The sequence below is a fragment of the Octopus bimaculoides genome, chromosome 5, assembly GCF_046866305.1.
Source record: "Octopus bimaculoides isolate indiv1 chromosome 5, ASM4686630v1, whole genome shotgun sequence".
Classification (NCBI taxonomy): domain Eukaryota; kingdom Metazoa; phylum Mollusca; class Cephalopoda; order Octopoda; family Octopodidae; genus Octopus; species Octopus bimaculoides.
In genome coordinates, this window is record NC_142932.1 from 97909381 (window position 1) to 97936833 (window position 27453).

At 34.8% G+C, this 27453-nt stretch overlaps 1 protein-coding gene and 1 long non-coding RNA gene across 4 annotated transcripts in view; one reads left to right on the plus strand and one right to left on the minus strand.

Moving 5' to 3' along the window:
* The window catches only part of LOC106867891 (BTB/POZ domain-containing protein KCTD6), a 53453-nt gene that overhangs the window by 16743 nt on the left and 9257 nt on the right, over nucleotides 1-27453 (minus strand). The gene's annotated exons all lie outside the window — the stretch shown is intronic.
* LOC149135660 (uncharacterized) lies at nucleotides 12468-17223 on the plus strand. Its single transcript, XR_016241983.1, has 2 exons — nucleotides 12468-13505; nucleotides 15457-17223. It is a non-coding gene; the product is annotated as an uncharacterized LOC149135660 (long non-coding RNA).

Here is a 27453-nt window from a genome sequence, read left to right on the forward strand (position 1 = left end):
GAACTTGGCACTGTCTTCTGACTTGCCAGTTCCTGTCAAACTGTTTAACACATGCCAGTATGGAGAGAGGACATTAAATAATGATGATTTGTTAATTATATTCACTAACATTAATCTTCCATCTTTTTCTCCAGAAAAAGTATTTATTACTAGTATGCTTTTTCATTGGGGCTGGTTTTGAAAGAAGAAAAAATACTATTAGCAGATACTTTTTGTTGAAGAAAGGCAATTATGATAATAATGGAATTAAGTAAATAAATTTACTGAAAGTAATTAAATGCTCATATGTCAAATGTTCAAACAGTAACAACATTGTATATCCACAAGTCTACATTTCAACAACAATCTACTGTAATAATACTCTTGTGTATTTCTCCATTACAAGGAAGGGGTGATAGATGAATAAGGAAGGAAGGGGTGATGGCAATCTTGGTAGTGGGATGATGGAAGTTCTACAATGAGAAACAAATCAAACAGCGTTTCAGTTCTGCATGAGTATATGTGTGTGTAATTAAAAGGGAGTCACGTGAATGTGTGTGTATGTGTGTGTGTGCAATAAAAGTGGGATGGTGAACATTCAACGCTGAAAAGAAAAATCAAACAGAATTTCAACTCTGTGTGAGTATATGTGTGTATGTGAGTGCATGTACAAGGGAAGTATGTGAATGTTTGTATCTGAGATTATTTTGTACCTTATTTATATATAAAATACTACAATTAGACATCATTTTTGATGGCACAAGGTCAGCTAGTCTACTATAATAATATTCGTGTTTTTCTCCGTCCCAACATATGAATGAGAAAGAAAGGGGGTGATAAATGAATAAGGAATGAAGGGTTGATGGCAAGGGGTAGTGGGATGATAGAATTCGTACAGTGAAAAAAACAAAACAAAACAAGCACCATTTCAACACTGTGAATATATGTGTATGCAAAAGGGAGGTGTGTGAATATTTGTGTGCGAGTGTGTGTATGTGTGTGCAATGGAAGTGGGATGGTGAACATTCAATGCTGAAAAGAAAAATCAAACAGTGTTTCAACTCTGTGTATGTGTGTGTGCGTGTACAAGGGAAGTATGTGAATGTATGTGTGAGCAAGCGTTCTTTCAGTAACAAACAATGATCGATGTCACATCTCAAAAGATAACATTGACAAGTGTATTAACTTGATTTACCATCCATATTCTATCTTTTTTTTCCTTTCATTTGTTTTCAGTCATTTGACTGCAGCCATGCTGGAGCACCGCCTTTAGTCAAACAAATCGACCCCAGGACTTATTCTATCGGTCTCTTTTGCCAAACTGTTAAGTTACAGGGACGTAAACATATCAACATCAGCTGTCAAGTGATGGTAGGTGGACAAAGACGGACACACAAACACACACACACATATATGATGGGCTTCTTTCAGTTTCCATCTACCAAATCCACTCACAAGGCTTTGGTCAGCCTGTGGCTATAGTAGAAGACACTTGCCCAAGGTGCCACATAGTGGGACTGAACCCAGAACCATGTAGTTGGTAAGCAAGCTACTTACCACACACACCTACACAAACATATACAAACTCATGAGAGAAAATATTTATTGCCCGAGTGTATCAAGAATATAAAAGGACTGTGGTTGAAAAGTATATTATAAATTTGGTAATAAAAGAATTATTAAACTAAAAACTTGGTTTTGTACCTTATTTATATATAAAATACTACAATTAGTCATCATTTTTGATAGCAGGGGGTCAGCTAGTAGAAAATAATAGCCAACACATTAAAGAATATATATAAAACTGACATGAAAGTAATTAAGAAAAGAAAACAAAAGAGGAAGAAAACAAAAAAGGAAAAGACCATATGCTGAGAAGCTTATAAAAACTTGCCAGTGACTGATTTCCACAGTGGAAACACATTAATGATCATATCACAGAAGAGTAGTGAAATAGACCAAAGTAGTAGAAGAAATAGACCAAATGAAGAAATAGACCAAAAGTAGTAGTATTTGTTGTTTCTCTAACAGCATGTTAGAAAAAGAAAAGAAAAAAATTTTTAAGGAATTGTTAAATAGCTAAAATGATTCTTCCATGATATGATTGTTTCAGCTTCAACACAGTTTCAGAGCAAGTCACTTGCCAAACAAGTACAATATATATATATATATATATATATATATATATATATATATATTTAGCGTACATGTGACCTTTATTTGAAAGAAAAATTAAGAATTTTGTTTCAAGGAAGCAACTGTCTGAACAATAGAACTGAAGTGTTAGCAGCTTGTAAGCATGGAGCTAAGTATCTTTTGTGTAAGTACTAACCACCTTGGCTGTTGAACTGATTCAGGGCGAAAAAAAAAACATTGTGTTTGAAGTGTTTTCAAGAGCAATTTTTGAAATCTGGCTTAAACAACAACATAATTATGATAGTTCTTAGAATTACCTCCCTTGTATGAGATTTAAAAGCTGGATGCAATAATGAAGTAAGAAATAAACATTTCAAGTATTTTCACAGATTAAACAAAAAGTATGAGCTAGAAAATGCCACTTTTACATGCATGACTTGCATGAATTTTTGAAATGCAAATATTTTCTTGGTAGATTTCATATAATATTTCAAAATGTATTCAAACAACTGATAATTCAAGAGAAAACAAGCCAATGTTCATACACGACCACATGCACTCCACCACCTTGCACACATGCATAGTTTTCGCAAGTTGTTTTTTTTAGTTAGCTTAAGCTATATGAATAATGATTAGGTGTGGTGCAGATAGACCGAGGAAGCAGTTGTGTAGGAAAGCAGGAATAGAGGAGGGTAAGAGAAAAATATGTGTTTGTAGGGAGTGAGTTGAAAGTTATAGTGAGATTTATTTTGATTTGATAGTGAATTTTATTTTGATGTGAGAATTTTGTTATTGATTAGAGTTCACTCAGGCATAGAATTCTTTGTATAGGAAGTTGGTTTCAGTTGTTTCAGGGTTCATAAAGACTGTTAGTTGATAAATCAGTTGTCACACAGCACAGGGCAGATTGAGGTTGAATTGGTGATGGCATTGTTAGATTTCTATTGTAAAATTTTAAACTGGATATTTTTGTCAGGACTGAGGAGACAATGTTGCCATGGATATTTATTAAGATTTTCTGATTTGTTTCTAACATGGAGATTTGTATTTACATTATGATACTGTAATCAAATGCATGCATGTAACTGCATGGTGCTATCCCTGTGAATGCTCAAGGATGTTGCATTTTTTATAGATATTTTTATCTTTCAGGAGATACATATATATAGCAATATATAAATGTAGTAACATATATGCTTATCCACAAAGAGATGTACATGTGTCTTTGTATATATACATACTTGTATACTCAAATATTCATATTAATCCATGTATCCCTCATATAAACTTGCATACACATTCATATGTATTTCTTTATCTTTTTCGTCTCTCTCACTATTATTATTATTATTTTTCCCTTTTACAACTTGTTTGTAAATATTCGATTTTTCCATATTACCCCTTCTGTATTCTCCCTTATTGTACCTTATTTTATTTTATTCTACTAAACTTTTTTGATGTTCTTCCAAAAATTCCTCACACTGATGAGAATGACAATGCATAAATTTAATTATAATTACAATGATTATAATTTTTTTCTTACATATTTGTATTATCTTTCGAAACATGCGTATGTATTGAATTCAATTTTGTATTAAATCTAATTTTGATTCAACATGTTTTTATACTTGTTTATGGTATATTTATACCTATAACAAAATTTCTCAACTATATATATATATCATACTGCTCTGGTGCAGCTCTCTGGTTTGCCATCTCAGTCAAACCCTCCAACCTATACCAGCATGGAAAACAGACTTTAAAGGATGATGATGATGATTCCATTAATTAATCAGGACAGCTATTTATTTGGGACATATAGAACAAAACAGAAAAAAGATTAGTAAATTTTTCTGTACTTTGTGAAATAACGTTTTTAGTACTAAAGTTGTTGCAAGATGATGGAATCGTGGCATGTGGATTGGATGTTATTTCTCAGTAGAGTGTATTTATTTCATATTTAGTTTAACAAAATAGTTCTGTTAGAACTTAAATGAATCAGGATTGAGATGGTAGGTATTACACTGTAATGCACAATTGTCAAACCCAGTTTTTAAAAAAAAGTCATGTTAATATGAGAATAATGATGATATATTTACATATATAATTACTGAGAAGCATAGGCATGAATTCTTACCTAAAAAATCATATCTGCTATTTGTAAACAGTTTCAAGCACCCTTGGCAAAAAAAAAAAAAAGTACAAGGGAAGATATGGTAAGTCAGATTTGGGGATGGGGATGAGGTGCTTCTGAAAAGAGATGACACAGAACCAGGCTGACTCATACCAACATGTGTATTGTTTGTTGTTGATGATGATTATGGACAATATGTGGGGTGTTTTTTTTTAATCTAATAGAGCATGGCCTTCAGCTGGTAAGCAGCAACAAGATCAAAAGTCAACAAAAGGAGGAGAAAAATATTTTATTATTTGGAATATTAAGCTCACATTGTAATAACTGATATTCTCTGAGAATAGTATGTCAATGGAAATTGTTCCTCTTTAGTCTAAAAGGATTTGATAAACACAAGTACAGTCTCTAGCAGACAACTCCCATGATGTTAAACAGAAAAAATAAATATATAAATAAACCTAATATATCTAAACAAATTAAACAATATCTTATAAAAGAAAATTGTTCCAGAATAACAACTAATAATAATCCAAAGAAAGTTAAGCATGGTTTCCATCAAATGCATCTACAGCAGCAGTGAGAGTACCAAGTTGTCACTGTTTAACCCCAGGTCAACTCTGACTGAACAGATATAATAAAAAGAATTTCAGGCTTGACTATCCCATCTTTTTCTGTATTTTGGTCAACACTGTGTCCTTCCTATTTTAAGGTGGTAGAGTGAGTTGAAGAACTTTGCTATTTCTAGCAGGTTGAGAGCCTGTAGAGGCTTGGAAATTTGGAACAAAAGTATAATTTATACTCAATGCATTAATAAGAGAAGAATACTGGGTTATGTAATCAATGCTTTTATTATATATATATTAAACCCTGAAGAAACTGTTGATATTGCAAAACAACCTGGTACTCAGATGATGATTAAGTGGCTGGGGTTCTTATCATCATCCTCATCATATAACGTCCACCTTCCATGCTGGTATGGTTTGAATGGTTTGACAGGAGTCAGCCAGGTAGAAGACTACACCAGGTTACAGTGTCAGTTTTACCATAGTTTTTATGGCTGGATGCCCTTCCTAACACCAAACACTCCACAGAGTGGACTGAGTGCTTTTTATGTGGCACTGGCATAGGTGAGGCCAGATTTGCCATGATTTTTATAGCTGGATGCCCTTCCAAATGCCAACTACTTTACAGTGTGGACTGGATGCTTTTCATGTGGTACCACTTGAAGAATAGATTGAGTGTATTTATTATGGTACTGGCATGAAATAAATTGTCTAAGAGGACAAACAGCTTTGAAGCTTGTAATCATTTCAGAATGGTTCATCTTAGCAGTATCGTATACCATATTTTTGTTAAGACTATCTACTGCCTATTTGTTACCCCTTCATCTATTAGTCACCCTCTAAGAGACAACATTTGAATAATTTGTATTTTCCATCCTTTGATACTGACTGAATGATCCACAAGGCCTGATATTTTACTCCTGTTTTCAGAGCTTCAGGTGTCTGAGAAAATTCTCCCCATACATAGGAAACTAATTGGCCACAGACAGCTCTTACTATATGAGGAATTGCATTCAGTATTGCGAGCTTTATTGACTCACTTGCCAAATTAATAGACCTCTGATAACATTATCAGGAGTGAGAAGTTCTCTCTCCAGTCAGTACTTATTTGCAGTAAAGTGGCCTGGGACATTTGAAAGTGCTCTACTCATAGACACACCAGTGTCCTCTCAAAAATGTGTACTTACATGTGCACACATATTTTCAACTACTGCACAAAGGTAAAAAAAAAAAAAAGTGCACACACAAGATTTCCAAGATGAAATTAAAGTCTTTTTTAATTGAAGAAATCTGAGTGGTGGTTATTCACATGGATATACACATACTTACCATTAAAAAAAATAGAGAGAAAATTTGTGTACAAGCAAATTTCTGTGCTCATCTGCTGCAAAAAATACAAAACATTAGACAACAGTGCACTATAATAGTATTTGATTTGAATTTTGACAGTGTCAGTAAATGTCTAAGTTTGATGTAATGCATCTTATACCTTTCCTGGAAAAATCTTTCCAGTCAAAAGAAATTTATTAAAAATTTATTCAAGAGTTGAAATGACATCTCATAACAATCAAGTGTGTGTTGTACATACATACTCCTACACATTTTTATTTCATATTTTGCAATGTTTATAAACTTATTTCATTTTGTTAATTAAAAGCCAGCAATTCATAATTCAACTATTAGAAGGTGTTTGTATCTGTCACACGATCTTTAAAAACAGGTGACAAACGTTGCATAAAGTGGACTTCTTGCAAACTGGGCATTACAAGCAGATTGTTATTGTAAAGTGAGTATTGCTGAGTTCTCCTAAATGTAACCTGCATGTCTTAAGGTATGAACTTGTGAAAGATTGACAACTAGAAAAGCTGAATATCTTTGGTCAGCAAATTGAATGCCAAGGGCTAAAACATACAAAAATCATGGATTACAAAATCTTCATAGATTACATTTCCTCTGTTCACGTTGAATTAAGTTTTAAAAAAAAATAGATAACTGAGAGTGCAACATGTCCACATTATTACCCACTATGTCTGTTGGAATGTTCAGTTCTCAACTAAGCTGGGGTATGTAACCCCCACCTCACCCCATCCCCACACTAATTAGTGGGTTGCACCAAATTGTTTGCAACTGCTTGTATGCCATAGTTTTATTCAATCACTGTTGACTTGGGGTTATGCAGCAATAACAACAACAACCATCATATAATATCCTCTAAAAATCACTGTCATTAATGCTATGAAATTTTAATGAAATTTTGTTGGAATTCTTTCATAAAAATTTATGAAAAAAATAAGGCATATATCCTGATGACTGTATATCTTAATTTAAACACAACATTTCATACTGAAGTCTTTCTTTATTACCAAAGAAAAAAAGTGGACCACTGGTCCAAATACTTCTGCACATTTATAGCAGTTCTGTAAAAACTAAGAACTTCTTTATTTCATTTATCACATCACACAATACCTTATTATCCACATTTCATCAGTGGGGATCATATCTAACTATTAATAAGCTACATTCTTCATGGTCTCCCAAGATTATTAGGATTTTATGGTTGAATAATATAAATAAAGTATATATATATTAATAGTAAATTTGAATTATTGTACGAAATTGATATAATAGAAGAAAGAAAATTCAAAAGGAAGAGACAGAACAATAAGGAAAAAAAAAAAAAAATGGAGGGCAGATGTTACTGTTACAAATTTTAAATAGTATCTAAAAGCAGTTTTATTTTTTAGTATATTAATCTGTACTGCATAAACAAGGTTTCAAATTTTAGTGGTTAAAGTATCCAAATTTAAAAACTTAGCAGATTTTGAAACATTAATGGTTAGGTGTATATCAGCATCTTGGATCAGTAACTATGCAGATTCAAATTTGAAGAAAAACATATCTCTGATGAATTTATTTTAGCCATTTGAATTCATAAAGTCAGTCCAACAAAAGTGATGGTAATTCAGGTGTAAATGGTTCAGTGATTACATGTTTCAAAATTGTCCAAACAACACTAGATAATGTGTAGCAAGTCATTATTAATGGAAGTTGTATACTATGAATTTACTCAACCTTATTGTATTCTAAATTTGATTTCATTTTATATGTTAATTGTCTTGTTTTCCATTTGTTTCTCTTGTTGTTCGCATATCAAAATTGTCTTCATATTTCATGTTGTTTTTGTATTTCGTATTTCATGTTGGTTATGATTTGTGACATCCTGTACCCATATATGCATATATGAAGACCGGGAAAGCCCCCGGCCCATCAGGAATCACTGCAGAGATGCTCAAAATATCTGGCAGTGTTGGCTATAGCCTAGTCACCCGTATTACGAACCAGGTGATACACGAAGGAGTCATACCCAATGACTGGTGTAGCAGCATCATAGTCAACTGCTACAAAGGTAAAGGTGACGCTTTAGATACAAATAATTACAGAGGCATCAAGCTGTTAGATCAGGTTATGAAAGTTACAGAGAGGGTCATAGCCCAACTAATTAGGGAGCGAATCAATTTAGATGAGATGCAGTTTGGGTTCGTGCCAGGTAAAAGCACTACTGATGCCTTATTTCTAGTGAGACAGTTGCAGGAGAAATACCTAGCTAAGGATAAACCTCTGTACCTGGCTTTCGTTGACATGGAGAAAGCCTTTGACAGGGTCCCCCGATCCCTTACCTGGTGGTCAATGAGGAAACTTGGGATAGAAGAATGGTTAGTGAGAGCTGTGCGAGCCATGTACAGAGATGCTGCCAGTAAGGTGAGGGTTGGAAATGAGTACAGCAATGAATTCCGGGTAGAGGTAGGGGTCCACCAAGGTTCCGTCCTCAGCCCCCTCTTATTTATCATAGTCCTCCAGGCAATCACAGAGGAGTTCAAGACAGGTTGCCCCTGGGAGCTCCTCTATGCTGATGACCTTGCCCTAATTGTGGAGTCACTATCAGAACTAGAGGAGAAGTTTCAGGTGTGGAAGCAAGGTCTAGAATTGAAGGGCCTTAGAGTCAACCTAGCTAAAACTAAAATCCTAATAAGTAGGAAGGTAGATAAAACACAAACCCCTTCAGGTAGATGGCCCTGCTCAGTATGTAGAAAAGGAGTAGGTAGTAACTCTATAAGATGTACCCGGTGCAAGCTATGGACACATAAGAGGTGCAGCAACATCAAAGGCAGGTTAACTAGCAAGTTAGTTTTTGTTTGTAGCAGATGTTCAGGTGCAATAAAGACTGTAAACAAACAGGAAACAACTTCTATCTCATTCCAGGGTGAAAAACTAGAGGTAGTCGATAGCTTCCGCTATCTGGGCGACCAAGTTAGTAGTGGGGGTGGGTGCACTGAAAGTGTAGCTGCTAGAATAAGAATAGCCTGGGCAAAGTTTAGAGAGCTCTTACCCCTGCTGGCGACAAAGGGACTCTCACTCAGAGTAAAAGGCAGACTGTATGACGCATGTGTACGAACAGCCATGCTACATGGCAGTGAAACATGGGCTGTAACTGCTGAGGACATACGTAAGCTCGCAAGGAATGAAGCCAGTATGCTCCGTAGGATGTGTAATGTCAATGTGAATACCCGTCAGAGTGTAAGTATCTTGAGAGAAAAGCTGAACATTAGAAGCATCAGTTGTGGTGTGCAAGAGAGACGATTGCGCTGGTATGGACATGTGGTGAGAATGGATGAGGATAGCTGCGTGAAAAAGTGCCACACCCTAACAGTTGAGGGAACCCGTGGAAGAGGTAGGCCCAGGAAGACCTGGGCTGAGGTGGTGAGGCAAGACCTTCCTACATTGGGCCTCACCGAGGCGATGACTACTGACCGAGACCTTTGGAAATGTGCTGTGCATGAGAATAACCCAGCAAGCCAAGTAAGATCGTTGCCAGTGCCCCTGGACTGGTTCTTGTGCGGGTGGCACATGAGATGCACCATTTTGAGCGTGGCTGTTGCCAGTAGCGCCTGACTGGCTCCCGTAGGATTTTTGAGCGAGATCGTTGCCAGTGCCCCTGGACTGGCTTGTGCGGGTGGCACATAAAAGACACCATTTCGAGCGTGGCCGTTTTCATGCGGGTGACACGTAAAAGCACCCACTACACTCTCTGAGTGGTTGGCGTTAGGAAGGGCATCCAGCTGTAGAAACTCTGCCAAATTAGACTGGAGCCTGGTGTTGCCATCCAGTTTCACCAGTCCTCAGTCAAATCGTCCAACCCATGCTAGCATGGAAAGCGGACGTTAAACGATGATGATGATGATGATGATACATATATATGTATGTATGTATGCACATATATGTGTGTATGCACGCATATATATATATATATATATATATATATAATATATATATATATATATATATATATATATAATATATATATATATATATATATAATATATATATATAATATATATATATATATATATATATATAATATATATATATATATATATATATAATATATATATATATATATATATATAATATATATATATATATATAATATATATATATATATATATATATATATATATATATATATATAATATATATATATATATATATATATATATATATAATATATATATATATATATATATATATATATATATAATATTTATATTATTATATGATTGAATGCCACGCATCCATTTCCAAGTAAGTTTATCTATCTATATATATATATATATATATATATATATATATACACACATGTGTGTTTGTGTCTGTTTGTCCCCCCACCACCACTCTTGACAACCAATACTGATGCGTTTACATCCCCTTAACTTAGTGGTTCGGCAAAAGAGACTAATAAAATAAGTACCAGGCTTTAAAAAAAAGTACTGGGGTTGATTCATTTGACTGAAAGTTCTTCAGGGCAGTGCCCTAACATGGCTACAGTCTAATGACTGAAACAAAAGAAAGGATAACAACATTTGTAGTTTAATTGGAAGTATATTTACAAAATTCCAATCATTTCATTTAAATAATTTCCTGACTGCTACTATAAATATTGTTTTCAATGAGTTTGCTTGCAGGTGGTAGAATTAACCATATATACACATATATAAAGACTGTCAACTAGGATTGGATTGCTTTATATAATAGCAAGATCATGAATTAATAATATCAATGGACTCTATTGATAATGTGCAACATACCTTTATCCTTCTCACTAATTGTGTCACTCCCCCACACAGATACACAGACAGGTGTACACGTGCACATATATAAATACTTGAGAGTTTCTTACATACAAGTAGCCATTTTGCTTATGTTCAGTTGCTATTGTCACAACTTTGAGTTCAACATGAATTGAAATGGTCTCCACTGTTATTTGACTCTGTCATTTAACCCTTTAACATTTAAACTGGCCAGATAAGCCCCAAATATTCTACTTATTTTATGTTTAAACTGACCATATCTGGCCTTTTACACTTATCCTACAATGCCATTCTAAAAATAAACCATCAAACCATTGAAATTTCAAAATTATGAGATAATGTATGATTACTTCAAAATAATGTGAATAGATAAGCATTATGTTTCGCAGAGTAATCTGAATGCTAATGACAGAGAACTGGCAAAATCATATGGCTGTTCCAGTGACTTTTTTCAGCCAATCAGACTGTTTACTTTTGCATTTTTTTCTTTTTCAAACAACTTCTGGAGCCCATTTTACTAAATATTAAGAACTATTTTTGATTAAAAATTAGATTCAGTCATTCACAGGGAAATCTTCTGAAACATAATAAGTCTGATTCTCACAAGCAATACACACTTGAGCATGAACTTTAATCATGGGATTGTATCGATAATGTAACTTTTAATTCTACTTGGTGCCTGGCTGTACTCAAGAAGCCATACCCTTCAGCAGAAGTGTTAAGACCAATTCTTCTGGTCGTGTAAAGCACCCATGGCAGTGCTGCGTAAAAGCACCTGTACATCATCATATAAAAGCATCCGTACTGTGTCATATAAAAGCTTCTTTGTGGTGCCACGTAAAAGCATCTGTGCGGTATCACGTAAAAGTGCCTGTGCAGTGCCTTGTAAAAACACCCACTCAAAAGCACCTGTGTGGTATGTAAAAGCATCCAACAAACTTTGTAAAGTGGTTGTCATTAGGAAGAGCATCCAGCCGTAGATCCATGCCAAATCAGACTGGAGTCCAGTGCACTCACCCACCCACCCCTTGGCTTGCCAGCTCTGGTTCCACCATCCAACCTATGCCAGCATGGACAATGGACAGTAAATGGTGATGATACTAATGATCAATTCAAATTGTGAATTAATTTGGCAAGAACAGGTTTGAAAACACTAAAAATGTTCTGTTAATTTACTGCTAGTTACATTCTGCATTATACCACAATACTTTGTGAACAATTTATCACGTGGATGAATTATCATACATTTGCCAGAAAATACTATATATACTGGTGCTGGAGCTATATTATTACCATTCCTGCCACCTCTGAAGAGCATATGATATTACTTAACCATGCTGTTATCTATATATATATAAATGAGAATGTGTGTCTGTCTGTCTGTCTGTCTGTCTGTGTGTGAATCCCTAAAACTCAAGAACTACGCAACCAATTTCATTCAAATTTTACACATGCCTTACTTAGGGTTCCAGTTTTAGTCAAAAAAAAATTATTAACTTCTTGCAGAGTTCGAGCCCACGGCAACATAATATCTCCTCCACTATTTAAGTATTACGTGTCAAAAGTGAAACAAAAACACTCATGTCAAATACTTTCACTTTAAAAATGAAACTATTCCACTAACTGAAACAATCACATTTCGATACTGTAGTGACAGATACTTTCACAGAGAGAGAAAGAGAGAAAGAGAGAGACAGAAAGAGAGAGAGAGAGAGATGTATATGTATACATATACATGTATATGTACACCATTTCGATACTGTAATGACAGATACTTTCAGAGAGAGAGAGAGAGAGAAAGAGAGAGAGAAAGAGAGAGAGATGTATATGTATACATATAGATGTACACGTATATGTATATATATATAGATCTATACATACATGTATATGTATACATATGTGTAGATGTATCTATATATAGAGATGTATATGTAATATGTACACATATATACATATATATACATGCATACAGATATCTATACATATATACACCCATCACACACACATACACATGCACACAAACACACACATTAGTCATTTGTTTTCTTATCCAAAACTACGTCAAAAGTACTGAATGGATCTTTATGAAATTTGGAAATTATATTCTTTGCATAACGGCCATAACTCCCATGAAAATTCATATATTTTTGATGTTGATGAAATTTTAACCCGAACATAACAGATGTGCATTATTTAGAAAATGATGTCACACGTTATCGAGGCTACCATTCTTTCTGGATGTGCAAAAGGGGATAACGTTTTTATTCCAAGAATTCCTCTTACTCCATCAGGAGCAGACATTCCTTTTACATTCAGAAGACTACAATTCCCCCTTCGTGTGACTTTTGCCATGTCCATAAACAAATATCAGGGTCAAACACTGTCTGTAGCTAGTCTTCTCTTGGAAGAGCCCTGCTTCTCACATGGACAACTGTATGTTGGCTGCTCAAGAGTGGGCAGCAACAAAAAACCTGTTTGTATATGCTCCACAAGGGAAAACAAGGAAAATAGTTTACAATGAGGTGTTATAATCACAACAGCAAGAAAGTATGTACATGTTCACCTTCTTTTACGAAACTTCATTGACTTTCATATATTTATATTGATATACATATATATACGTGTGTTTGGGTGCGTGTGTGTATATACATCTCTATATATAAAGATGATGCGTAGTCTAGATGGCGTTTTTAGATTTCATTATTTTCTTTAACCCGGGCAACGCCGGGTATTTCTGCTAGTCTAATATAAAGTTATCTGTTACCCAGTATGAAGCCAATTGATATGATCAGCTGAAATGGTTCTATGATACTAGATACTTTGTTTAGTATACTAGTTCTGTATATATTTATAGTGTTTGCTGTAAACTGTGCTATGAATGTAACAAGAATTCTGAAAATCATTTGTCTATTGGGACTTCTGATGAAGTACCACACAGCAACCCAATCAAATTAATGAGCTCTCTACAGACTTTATGCCAAATCATACTGCACACATTAGAAGATAACTAAATCTTAAAAATTCTATCTATCTATCTATCTATCTATCTAGATAGATAGATAGATAGATAGATAGATAGATAGATAGATAGAGAGAGAGAGAGAGAAAGAGAGAGAGAGAGAAAGAGAGAGAGAGAGGGAAAGAGAGAGAGAGAGAGAGAAAGAGAAAGAGAGGATAAGCCCTGCCTATATATATATATGCATGCATACATACTTACATACATAAGTACATGCATGAAAAAGAGACTGCCCAGTACAGGTAAATACCCACCTAGTCATTCACATTTATTGTTTTTATAAAATTGTACTTAGTTTTGTTTTCTTTATGGGGGTGGTGAGAAAGAGATAAATTCATGCTATTATAATAATAGAAATAAGATTCTGCTACTGCAGCTATAAATATCTTGGTAAGTGTCATCTTTGACAATTCTGTCAGAACTTTTAGTGACTTAAAGCCTGCTTTAAACTGAATTGCTTGCTGGCCTATTCTTTCTTACAATTTTGAATTCTAGTAATGTAGTTGTGTTGTAGGTGTTTCAAACATTTAGTGGAGGGATTATCACTGCTTTCAAAATAACCAATAAAAATAGAGAGCCATTTTAAAAAGTAGGTATACTTTTTATAACTGGCAAAAAAAAAAAAAAATACTACACATCACAAGAATTGATTATTGCTGAGTTATCATTACATGCAGTGGCTAATATCTATATCTATTACCACTGAAGAATTTGATAATTTACTCATGTTCCTATAACATATTCCTTTTAACTATGTGTGTCTGAAAGAATATTACTAGTTTACAGTATGGTCTGTCTTATTGGTTAAATCGTTAACAATTCTTTTCCTTTATATGTATATGAGTATACACACATGCATATCATCATCACCATTGCCACCATCATCATAAAGTTTTGTTTCACATTCTGCTATGTGTATGAGTTTGTGTTTGCAAAAAATAAATAAATAAAAAGGATATACATATAATATGATCAATTTGATAGCTAGATGCCCTTCCTGTTACGTGGCACACAAACATATAGTAGGAGTAAAATCAGTAAAAAAGACAGATGGCTAAGAAGAATTATATATGTCACATTGAAAACAAAAATATAACTAATTATTCTAATTCCTGAGTTGCATCTGTTTGGCAAGTGATTCAATATGAGATTGTGAAAGAGGTGTAGCTGTTGTCTATGTGTCGACTTTTCCATGCTTGCATAGATTAGATAAAACTTCATTGAAACAGATTTTTCTATGGCTTGATGCTCTTCTTGTCTCCAACCCTAACCTGGTTCCATGCAAGATGATATTTCCCCTTGTCTACCAAATAAAGAAAAGCCCATACATGTCTTTAAAAAGGATTGTAAACAAACAACCTCAACATTATGAATGGTGACTCCTTTTATAAGACCAGTTTACACATCAAGACAAAAGCAATATACACTCAGTCATGCACACATCATCATTGTTATCATTACTTTTATGTCAACTTTTTCCAGGCTTGTATGGATCAGATGGAATCTTGTTGAAGCAGATTTTCTGTGGCTGGATGTCCTTCCTGTCACAGACTCTCACCTATTTCCAAGTAAGGTAATATTTCCCATGGCCAGACATGGATATTATTTGGCCAAATATTTCTCCCACATAATTCATCATTAAGGGTTTCACTTCATTCCATGACCTAGCTATGTTATCTATGGCATCCATTATATGGAACTCTTCCAGAACACTTTTAAACCATAGGTTTATTCTCCCAATCAATTATTTTCATACATTCTTTGAAAGTTCTTCTCAGATATGCCTTGAAGTTAGTTGTCACATCTTGATCAATTGGCTGTACCAAAGAAGTTGCATTGTTAGGGATATACTCTCACATCAGTTTGTTTAAGCTCACTGGGCAGCTTGGTCTAAAATGAGCAATTCTTTGTTGGAAACATTATGTCTGGCACTGTAACTTTTAACAACAAAAACTGTTTGTTAAACCACTCTTCAAAAAGATTCTTAGACATCCATGCCTTCTTATTGGAATCCTATTTCTTTTACTGCATATTTGTTGTGAATAATTGTTGCTTTCTTCTGCTGTTGGATTTACATATTATTCAAAATATCTGGAAAGAAGCTTTCAAGAGGAACTGAAGACAGACATACAAAAACAAAATGTAAGAAGATTACATGGATATTAAATTGATGTTTTAAATGGCATGATGCAGGAGAAAAATCAGCCACATTGCCAAAACATTAAAGCTTGTAATATCTGCAGTAAAAACATATATGACAATAGAAAGAACAAGTCAAGTGCTCAAAAAGCTACCCCATTAGCTGTTCAGACCTTTTCTTTCATAGATCTAATGCAATGCTTAAGAATGAATGGCTCTTGTGCAAATTAAACTTTGCATATTCCCTCCTAAAAGCCCTTGTATTTTTTAAAGTGAAAAATTAAAGTGAAAAATTAGTAATTTCATATTAACTGAGGCATTTCCTCCCAGAAGTATCAAGCAATTTTTGGAAATTTTCACTCAGTGTTGACTTTGCTTCTTCAAAAATAAAACTTCTAGCAAGCACGAGCTTCCAGTAAAGTGCTGTTTCATCAATATAGTATACTTTCTCTAATGTGTAACAATTATTTTTTTTTTCTTTCTCAGCTGTTTCATGATAATTAGCAGCAGTTTCTGTATCAGCAGCAGCAACTTCATTAGTAACTTTTATGCTGTGCAAATTCAAGTGCTTCTTAAACCTTTCAAACTAATCTTTTTAGCAAGAAAAGATTTTTCATCAACAGTTTCTTTCTTTTTATTGCAGTTCGTCATTCAAACTTTTGGCCTTTTTTTTTATGACCATTGTGCTTATTGACACATTACATTGAATCTGAACCCCAATCCATATGCACAAGAGCCATTCATTCTTAAGCATACACATATATGCATATATAATTATACGCAAACATTATAAACAATACAGATCACTACGACCATCAACAGGTCAATGTCAGGACACCCAACCAATTAACACTGCTACTATCATAGCACTCCTTCTTCGAACCCACAAGAGTTAACAAGTGAAACAGAGACAGGCAGAAACAAGAAAAATGCCGCTGTTACTTGAATACTATACAAATATGTCTTTAAAAAGACTTTTCTTTTAAATTTACCAAAATTTAATTTTTCAATAATTTTTCAAAAATCTATTATTCATATTTACTGTTGAAAAGATCTCAAGGATCGAAACCGGTCCTGTAATGTTCTTTATAAAAGTATTTTAGCATTTTCTACTTTGTCTTTTTTCCATACATATCTACTCGTGTGTTCATCTTCAACCTTTTACATATATATATATATATATATATATATATATATATACATACATCAACCACTACACTCTCGGAGTGCTTGGCTTTAGGAAGAGCATCCAGCTGTAGAAACTCTGCCAGATCAGATTGGAGCCTGGTGCAGCCTTCTGGCTTGCCAGTCCTCAGTCAAATCGTCCAACCCATGCTAGCATGGAAAACGGACGTTAAACGATGATGATGATGATATATATATATATATATATATATATATATATATATATATATATATATATATACATATATATAATTTTGTTGTTTATTGATTATCACATGACTCTGCAATTTTTGAACAAAGATTTCGGAAAAATTTTTATTTCAACTCTTCAGTCACTTGTGTAACTTTACAGGCAAATGAAACACACACCCACACACACTTATGTATAGAATTATATATAACAAACACACAAGACATAATGAAACACACTCGCCCAGGGCACTACACAGGGTAATGAACATGAGCCCACGTGGTTATAAAGTGAACTTCTTAACCACATAGTTCCCCCCCCCCCACACACACACACACATTGATCAGGCCAAAGAATCTGTTCAGCTTTTGTTGACACAAAACTTCAAGCGATGTAGCTAACTTCAGTCTCTCTCTTCTGCAAGTACACTCTTTAGATACTTGACACTTCAATGTAGTTCAACACGAACTCATGACAACAGATTGTATTTAGTGTATTGTTTTACACATTAACCCGACTTATAATTTTCTTTTACATTTCAGATTCCTTAAAAATTCTAATTTTATGAAATATTATATAAATGTTGTAATAAATTCACATTTTGGATAGGCAAAAATTACTCTTTGGAGGTAGATTTACCTAAGTTTAGAAACCCTGTCCTAAACAGACATGAAGAAAACAGAATTTAGGTCAAATGCCACAACACACAGAGGCAATACAATTTATCATATCATAATACAATTTTCAAAGGCCTATAAGAAAACAATAAAACAAATCCAATAATAATAATAATGCTTTCTATTATAGGTACAAGGCCTGAAATTAATGGGAAGGGGTTAATGTGATTAGATCAACTCCAGTGTTCAGCTGGTACTTATTCTATTGACCCCAAAAAGATGAAAGGCAAAGTGGATCTCGGTGGAATTTGAACCCATAACGTAAAGACAGACAAAATGTCCAAAATGTCACCAAACACTTTGTCCAGTGTGCTATAATAATAATAATAATAATAATAATAATAATAATAACAATAATAACAACAACAAGAGCACTCAGAGAACACAAACCTCTGCCAAAGCAACACCAATGTTATCACAACGCTTAACCAGAGATGATTTTTTAAATGAGAATATCTGAAATAAACTCAACTGTTGTCACAAACAAAATACTAAAAACGAACCCAACCACTCTCAAAAATTAAGTAAAAAAAAACTGGAAAAATAATCCAGAATCCTTGTCCAGTACCAGATTGATCCCAAAATCTAATCAGTTCATGCTAGTCATGAGGCCAAACATCCCTGAAAGTTTCATCCGAATCCATCCAGCAGTTCTTGAGATATCTTGTCCATGAACAAACAAACAAACAAACAAACATGACTGAAAACAATACCCCCACCTTCACTAAGGTGGAGGTAATAATAATAATGGCAGTCTGCCTAGTCCAAGGAAGACAGTTCTGCAATTTCTTACTGAACAAACTGCGCAGATGATATATTTGTAGAGGTCAAATGAGTTTACTCCATCAATCAAATTGGATATCGAAGTGATTGTAGAGCAACACAAGATGAAGTTTTTTGCTCCAGAACACAATGCATTGCCTAGTCCAGGAATCAAACCCAAGATTTTGTGATCATGAGACCAACACCCTAAATGCAAGGTCATGTACCCTAACAAAATAAATCTAATGTTGTTTAAATCAATATAGCGAAAACCAAGAAGTATTATATAGGACTGTTTGTTACAAAGTCATTCTTCCTCTTTAAAATTCATTAATAGTTCTTATATTTTTCATACTAGAAGAGAGGATTTTGTTAAAAGACAAAGCAAGACATGTGAAATGGCATTACAGGTAGCGACTTGACTGGAGTAACATCAGAAAAATTACTGGATAATATATTTAACAAACCAGAATTAGCAATTGGATATTCAAAAAATATTGCATTATAACAGCTATAGAAATATAATTGTATTATTTATAGTCAAAATAGAATTCACTGATTAGTATTAGCATTGGTGTTTGTGTGTTGCAGAAGGCCTAATAAAATATGAGGTATTGCAGCTTGTCCTGGAACAAAGTACTCTTGAATTTTTTACTTCTGTTTACATAACTGCAAATTATGTATCAAATATAGGTTAACTCTAATGACAGGATGTTTTCACTAACTAAATAATTGGGAATATTTAGATAATATATACCAAACTCAAATATTAATTTCTTTCCAAAATACAAAGCTATTTTCACAAGACTTGACAGAGCTTGATGTATTGATGAACAGTCAACAGTCAACACAAAGATTAAAGAAAACTACAACTTGTTTGAGTACTACTGGAAAGATTAATAGCAAAAAGGAATATCAGTGGAATTTGAACTCAAAAGCTAGTAGTCATTAAATCATCTAAAAAAATCGTCTTGCTAATTTTCCATCAACAGCTTAATGCTAATTTAACAGCTACTTAATCCCTGTGAAAATTTTTGTTAATATTTCATTACTTTAATAGTAACTTAGCAACATACTAAAAGTTATTTTTTTTAACCAGCTGAAGTCTACAATTGACATTTCACTTTTACCATCTGTCAAAAATTAATAAGCTGGGCCTGTGTAAGTATCCTGAAATATTACATTTTAACTGATTCATGCTCTTAGCTTATGGTGATATAACTTTCATGGTGATGATGGTGGTAATTATACTACTTAATATAAATATTTCCATAAAAATTTACCATGACACAATAAATACAAAAACACACAACTTTTGACTTTGATCAGCACATAATTATATTTTGCTAAGGCAAATAGGAAATTTCATATCATCATCATTTAACAACTATGTTCCATGCTGGCATGGATTCGACAGTTTAACAGGACTCAACAGGTCCTGCATCATGCTCCAATGTCTGCTTGGCAGTGTCTCTATGTCTGGATACCCTTCTTAATGCCAACCACTTTACAGATGTGCAGGAGTGCTTTTTTGTGATGCTAACATCTAAGACTACAGTAGAGAAGGAGGAAATTTTATGCAAAGGGATTAGAGGTGTAGTAGCGAGAGTGTAAACATTAAATTACAGATGGATATGAGTAGCAATATTTCAATCATAAATGCGGATACATAGAGAAAAATTGGGAAACCAAGGGTATGTAAAATAGTGAAAATTGCACATGGCATGATGAGCGATACATTACCTTTTGCATGATGGGTGATACATTACCTTTCATGGGCAAAATGTGAACAGACATCACATTTCGAGGAGAAACATATGAAGCAAAAATATTCATTGTGGAGAATACAACAACCTGTTTGATACAGATTGGTTGGAGTTATTTGACTTATGGCACCTCCCATTAAGTCTCTACAGCAAAAACATAAATGATTGTCCTGTCAAAAATCAATTGTCTGAGGAATTGAAGAGAAAATTGAAAAAGATGTTTCCTCAAGTACTTTCGGAGGACTTAGGTATATGTAAAAAGACTGAAGCCCTGTTTTCAAGTACGTGAAAACACTGTGCCTGTATTTAAATCTAACAGAAACAAACCATTCATGGCAATTGAAATCATAAATCAAGAGTTTGGACAGTCTGGAAAAAGAGTGGAATCATCAAAAAGTTGGATTACTCTAAGTGGGCGGTGCCCACAGTGTGCATTAAAAACAAAAATAATAAGATTAAGCCATGAGCCAATTTCTCTACAGGATTGAACAACTGCTTACAGACATTCCACCATCCACTCACAACACCAGAGGACATTTTTGCAAAATTAAATGGTGGAAAAATTTTCTCCAAATTGGATCTGTCTGATGTTTATTTACAGATTAAAGTAAATGACAAATGCTCAAAGTATCTGACAATGAATACACATAGAGGATTGTACAGATATACCCAGTTACCTTTTGGATTAAAGGTTGCACTAGCAATATTTCAGCAAATCAAGGATGATATGTTATCTGATTGTGAACTTGCAATCCCTTATTTATACGATATATTGATGAAGAGTAATTTGCGTGAACAACATGTGGAGAATATAAAAGCAGTGTTCAAGAAAATTAAAGAATACAGGTTCACTTTGAGTGAAGAAAAATGTGAATTCTTTTTGCCTCAAATTAAGTACTTAGGGCAAATAATTGATAAAAATGGTAGATGGCCTGACCCATTGAGGGCAGACGCAATAAAGAATATGCCTATTCCAACAAATATATCAACATTACAAGCTTTTCTTGGGCTGACAAACTACTACCAAAATTACATTCCTAACATGCACAAATTAAGAGCTCCATTGAATGACTTATTAAAAACGGAAGTAAAGTGGAATTGATCAGTTAAATGCCAAACCACATTTGAAGAAATAAAAAAAATTCTAATTGCAGATTTGTCTTTAGTACATTTCAATCCCGAAATGGACATTGTTGTAGCATCTGATGCTTCGGAGTATGGATTAGGAGCAGTTTTGCTACACAAGTATAAAGATGGTAGTACAAAACCAGTGATTCAGGTTTCGTGTTTGCTGATAGCGGAGGCGCAATGGCCCAGTGGTTAGGGAAGTGGACTCGAGGTAGGAGGATCACGGTTTTGATTCCCAGACCGGGCGTTGTGAGTGTTTATTTAACAAAAACACCTAGGCTCCACGAGGCTCCGGCAGGGGGTGGTGGCGCCCCTGTTTTACTCTTTCGCCCCCAACTTTCTCTCACTCTTTCTTCCTGTTTCTTGAGTAACGCTGCGATGGACTGGCGTCCCGTCCAGCTGGGAGGAACACATACGCCATAGAAACCAGGAAACCAGGCCCATGAGCCTGGCTAGGCTTTGAAAGGGTGAAAAAAAAAAAAAAGAAAAAAGTTTGCTGATAGCAGCAGAGAAAAAATACAGTCAGATAGAAAAAGAAGCCCTATCTTCACTGTACAAAAATTACACAGGTTTCTACATGATAGAAGTTTTCTGTTACAAACAGATCATCGACCATTGCTATCAATTTATGGATCAAAGAAAGGGTTACCTACCTATACAGTGAACTAACTATAACATTGGGGTATAATATTACTAAATTACAATTTCAAAATGCAGTATATTGGTCATGTAGACTGTCTATTGAGACTAATTCTCAAAAATATGGAACTACTAGAAATTACCATGATAGTCACACTGCAGGCAGAAAATGAAATAAAATGTATTATGACTAATGTTATCCAAGAACTGCCAGTGACTGCACGGGATATAAGAATGAAATCTGTGGGCAATGAGTATATTACAAAAATGAAAGAAGCTTTAAAAAATAAGCTGAAAAAAATACAAATTCGAGTAGTTTCTTAATATGCGATGATATTCTGATGTATGCGCAAAGAGTTGTAGTACTGACTATATTACAAAAACGTGTATTGCAGCAATTCCACAGCAGACACCTGGAAATGTCGAGGATGAAAACTCTGATGAGGAGCTATGTCTATTGCCCGACTATAGACCAGAATATCAAAAATTTGGTGAGAACTAGTCGAAGTTGCATGCTCGCAGCCAAAGCCCCACTGGTAAAATATCAATTGTGGCCGGAGACTGAGAGCCCATGTCTAGGTTACATATCGATTATGCCAGACCAATGAAGTGCACTTACTATCTAATCATGGTAGACAGCTGTACAAAGTGGCCAGAGGTATGTAGGTGCAATAAACCAATCGCTAAGACAACTATAAAGTTCCTATATGAATTGTTTATGCAATATGGTGTTCTAGACACGTTAGTTTCTGATAATGGAATGCAATTCTCAGAGTATGAATTCAAGAACTGTAAAATGCATGCAATAAAGCATATTCTCATTCCACCCTACCATCCAAGGTCAAATGGACAGGTAGAAAGATTCGTGGACATGTTCAAAACAGTTAAGAAAAGCTAGGAACAAATTAAGTAACGACGAAGTACTAACAAAATTCTTTAGAGTATATAACCCCCAATCTAAGTACAAATCCAGAAAGTCACCCACAGAGTTGACGTTTACAAGAAGAATAAAATCGATTTTTGATAAGTTATTGCCAGAGAAAAAAAAAACGTAAAGAGAATACAAAAGATGCAGCGAAATATCTCGAAGTAGGAAATAAAGTGCATTTTAAAACTTACAGAAATAGTAAAGAACGCTGGCTGAATGGCCTTCTAACCCAAAAAATAGGAAGTATGATGTATCTAATTAAAGGACCATGCTGGGAACAAAAGAGATACATAAATCAGCTAAAGAAGAGACATACTGAAGAATGGAGAGAAATTCCAATGGAAGTATTTTTTGATGTATTCGATCTCCCAGCGCCGAAAGTAATGGAGTCCCGTAGAAACAGCATAAGAAAATGGAAGCAAACTGAATACCTTGAGATAAGGCCCAAGTGAAAAAGATATTAAAAAATAATAAAATTTCTTTATTCTTTTGGAACTCAAAATCTCAAAAGGGGAGATGTTGTGGCAAGAGTATAACACCTTCTGATGAGAATAGACAGGACCACTACATTTAAATAGTAGCAGTCTGATGTAGTCAGCAGTTCATAATTTGGTCTTTGAAGTCCAGGTACAGTTTATAGTTTGAGTGAGTGTGTTGCAAATATTGATTGTTAGTTTGTAAAAGTGTGTTTGTTAGTGCAACTGTTTCTATTTTGCACTGTCATAACACTGTTACAGTTTATTCTTTATCTATTGTTGACAATATCAACTGTACTATGATATTGGAGGCGTAAGGATATAACAAGAGGTTCAAGTGTGAGAAGGGGCCAGAACAGACTTCTTGCTGTAGAAGAACTGCATGATTACTCACATTATAGAAGACAGGAGGGGAGTGGCTGGAGTGGAGCTGGTGATGAGGTACTGGGTAGACCCTCAAAATACAAAGTAAGTAGAAGTGACTAGGGATAGAAAACAGGGAGTGCAAATGTATAGAGTTATATAGAGGTTACTAGAGTGTATGAGAAAGAAAAGATGGATAGAGATAGGGAATGGGTGAGAAAATGAATATAAGAAAGAACAAGTCTTCAGAGATAGAAGGCAGGGAAGAGAAAACAGGTATCAACTGAAGAAATTGGGTTGGGTGAGGGTGACTAATGATACATATGAGTTGGAGGGAGGTGGGGAAGATGAGATGATTGACATCAGGTGAGGAGTAACATAATCATAATCCTTTCTACTATAGGCACAAGGCTTGAAAACTTGAGGAAGGAGGCTGGTCGATTATGTTGCCCCAGTGCTCAACTGGTACCTATTTTATTGACCCCAAAAAGATGAAAGACCTCACACTAGATAGTTGTACCTCACACTAGATAGTTGCCAGAAGAAATTAGCCCAGAACTAGCAACTTTCTGTGAAGGAATTCTGGAAGAAAGGAAAAGGTTACCACCATTGATGACCTGTGATAGAGCAAAGCTAAGATCAGAACTCAGGAGAGTGAATAAAGTTGTCAGGAGAATTCCAATTAAGGAGAACTTCGAGTTAAATTCCTTGATGTATTCTACTGCTTGTGCCATCACAGAGAAAATGAGAATGTTTAGAGATGAGAAAGTACAGAGAAACAAAGAACCATTCTGGAAAAATAGAATAAAAGTAAGTATCAATACATGGTGGAAGGATTAAAGTAAGATCAAGGAAGTAAGTGGCTCAATGAAAGAGAACAAAACAATATGAATAAGGAATATCGCCTAGTGGATAAGGGAACTCCATTTATATTGAATATGTTAAGATAAAAGATTGAAGCGAATGGAATTAAGATCAAAAGATACAAAGAAAGATGCCTACAGTTCAACAGAATCAACTGTTTAGAATAAATCAGAAGCTGTTCTACGGTTGGAGGAAATAAGGAAGAAGCAGAGTTACCTGATCCCAAAGAATCAACTTTGTTTTGGAACATGAAGTGGAAGAAGAATTCAATGACATGGAGATACAAGAGGACATTACCATCATGTTGAATGATATTCAAGCGAGAGTTGGTAAGATGAGAAATTGGAAGGCCCAGGCCTAGTTCAGGGTTTTGGTTCAAGGTTTTGATGAATTTACATCCTAAACCACAAAAACTTCCGCAAGGCTGTGTACACCAAGGTACTGTACCAGAATAGATGGTCAAAGAAAGAGCTGTGTTGATTCAGAAGGGCTCAGCCAAGTGTGGTCATTAAGTATCGTTTGGCTGCTTGTTTGCCTATGATGTGGAAATTTCTAAGTGGAATAATAGGAAAGAAATTGTATGACCATCTTGCAAGAAATTAACTACTAGCAGATGAGGAGAAAGCTGCAGGAAGTGATCATGAGTAACAAAGAATCAGTTGCCAATAGATAAGGCAATTTTGAGGAACTGTTATAGAAGATTGACAAGCCTATAAATGGCTTATGATATGGTTCCTCACTAATAGATTCTAAAATGCCTGGAGATGGTCGGGGCTGTTAAAAATATGATCTATTTATTCAAAAACAAAATGAGGAACTGGAAAACAGTTTTGACAACAGATGGAAAGAGAAAGTCCTACACAGAGACTTTTTTTCCAGCAAACATCAGATGAAGCTGATGAATAATTCTGGAGATGGTTTTTCTAAAGACCAGAAGGACTGATTCTTGCTGCTCAAGAACAAGCTTTACAAATTAACTCATTCAAGTGTAGCATTGATCAGACATCAGCATCACCTTTTTGTAGATTGCATGAAAAATCATCTGAGACATCAGATGCATATAAAAGCATATATTCTGTTAGTCTACCTGTGAGTCCAGTATACCTAAGTCCATAGCTTATATTTGGTATGGCATAAGGGGCTTATATCTCCTTTTTTTCTACATTTTGAACAAGCCCATTTTCCTGAAGATACCAGGGTCCTGTCTTATTTCCCACTTTCTAAAATCTTTTACTAAGTTTACCTTGAAGCCTGTTGATTCTAGATTTAGGCACCATGCCTGAAATTTCCTCTCTAATACCCCCATAGATTCAGTACAAGAACTAGATCATCAACATATAAGTTGGTAGAAGATGGAGTAAAAGAAGGAACATTGCCAGGGGAGTAATAGAAGGGACAAGGAAAAAGAAAATAGTGTTAGGATTAGGATTTGATGTGAAAGAAAGTTGATGATGGGGTGGGTTTTCAGTGCTATTCCATGATAAAATATACCATAATCATCATTTTACATCGGTTTTCCATACTGGCATGTATTGGATGGTTTAACAAAGCTCACATCAACTCTTACTAGAGTTACAGACCTGGACAGGTCAGATGAATACATCTTGCTCAAACATCAAAGTTTTGATATAGTTTCTATGGCTGGATGCCTTTCCTAACACTAACCATTTTACTGAGTGTACTAGAAGCATTTTTCATGGCACCGGCACCTAAGAGGCTGTCATTCCCCAAATAAGACTAAAGAGTCCTCTTAACCCCATGTTGTCTGCTTGATTTGCTAATCCATTTTCATTGTGGCACCAGCACTTGTTAGGTCACTTTTTAACTTGAGAGACCAGAGAGCTTTTACAACTGAGAGGGAAAATAAAAGTGAGAGTGATGACTTTAGGCTAGGTTTTGAGAGAAATTAGAGTAATGTAAGAGGAACACGTTTATTGTTGTGAAAGGGAGAGATTGACAGAGACAATGCCAGGGAAATGGGTAATAGAAGGGAATGGGAAGAATAGTGTCATGGGTTAGTGTGTGTGTGTGAGAGAGAGAGAGAGAGAGAGAGAGAGAGAGAGAGAGAGAGAGAGAGAGAGAGAGAGAGAGAGAGAGAGAGAGAGAGAGAGAGAGACAGAGACAAAGATGATAAAGATAGAATGAATTGAGTGAGAGGAAATTCAAAACTACCACTCATAATATATGAGAAGGTATAGGGATGCAGGAAAGAGAGATAAAAATGATAGTGATGAGGAGAAAGTGTACCCTCACAAAAACACATCCAGGAGGATAACATGAAGAGAGAATGCTATCAGAATAATCAGGAAGGGTGGGTAAAGGTTACAAGAGTGTAGATACAGAGAGTAAGCACTGAGAGAAA